Genomic DNA, 1,410 nt, shown 5'->3' with positions numbered 1-1,410 from the left:
ATTTTTGCTTGATACCCATTTTGTTATATGTAATTTTACTATGTTAAAGTTAAAACCCTTTTATATAGACAGAAAAGGGGAGGTGATGTGGGATTACCTCTGTATGCTGTGAATGTTTTATTACCATTAGTTTATAAATAATCTGCTTTGGGCCTATGGCAGGGCAGAATAGAGCAAGGTGAGAATTCCAAGCAGAGATAGAGGAGAAAAGAAGGCAGAGTCAGGAGATGCCATGTAGCTACAGAAGGAGATAGATGCCCAGAACCTTTATCAGTAAACCACAGCCTCATTGCGATATACAGATTAATAGAAATGGGTTAATTTAAGATGTAAGAGTTAGCTAAAAATATGCATAAGCTATTGGCCAAATAGTATTGTAATTAATACAGTTTCTGTGTTATTATTTGTGTCTGGGCAGCTGGGAAATGAATGAGCAGTCTCTGCCTACATTTTTCCACACACTAATTTTACCACATCTAAGCACATGAGCACATCTAAGCTCAAGGCTCAGGAATGGGAAGGAAGCTACTGGGAAAAAGTGACAAGCCCTTTGATTTAGTGCTTTACCCCAAAGGATGCACCCTTAGTTCTACGAGGTACACATTAATGCTGTCTAGAATAGGCTGAGAGGACCCTTTTTTTCATGTAAATAACTATTCTGACTTTTATTAACATAAGAAGGAAAATTTATGCAGGAGTACCAGTATATGTGAAAATGTCAATTTATACAGAGTTGGCCTAGAGTACACCAGCCTTTAGCCCCAGAACTTGGGAAATAGACACAGCGATCTAACAAGTTTGTGTTAATAAATAACTCTGTGAGTTTGCGGTCAGCCTGGTCTACATAACAAGTTTCAAGCCAACTAGGGCTACAAATCTGGCTAGAAAGAGAAATCATGAAAGCAGGGCTCTTGATGACAGCAGACCAGGGCGATGAGATAGAAAGGCAAGGGTATAGAATTTACCCAGACATTGAGAGTAATAAAAAAAAAAAGGTTCAGGGATTCAAAGTAGAGTTGAGATTCTTGCTAAAAGCTGGCTAAGCTGGAGTCTGTTCGAGAACAGGGCTCAGGAGAGGCTGCCCCAATTGAGTGAAGTACAGTCTCTGTCAGGTTCAGCACACAATCACATCCCCACCTCAAGTTCGCAGAATTCAGAGCATACTCCCTTGGCTGCATGAAGCCCAGGTGGGCTAAGGGCTGCAGGTCCAAATATCAATCTTCAAAACATTCTCATATGCTCTGACCTCACTCACCCTTCCAGGACCTGGTAGTCCCCTACCTCACTCACCCTTCCAGGACCTGGATGGCCATTTTCTGTGATTTTAAAGATAAGTCTGCCAGTGGAGGGATGATGCTGGTCTTCCTAGTCCCTGTGTGTGGTTGGAAACCATAGGAACCAGTGGAGGGA

Source organism: Microtus ochrogaster, chromosome 19 (assembly GCF_000317375.1).
Source record: "Microtus ochrogaster isolate Prairie Vole_2 chromosome 19, MicOch1.0, whole genome shotgun sequence".
Taxonomy (NCBI): Eukaryota; Metazoa; Chordata; class Mammalia; order Rodentia; family Cricetidae; genus Microtus; species Microtus ochrogaster.
This window is presented reverse-complemented; position numbering follows the sequence as displayed.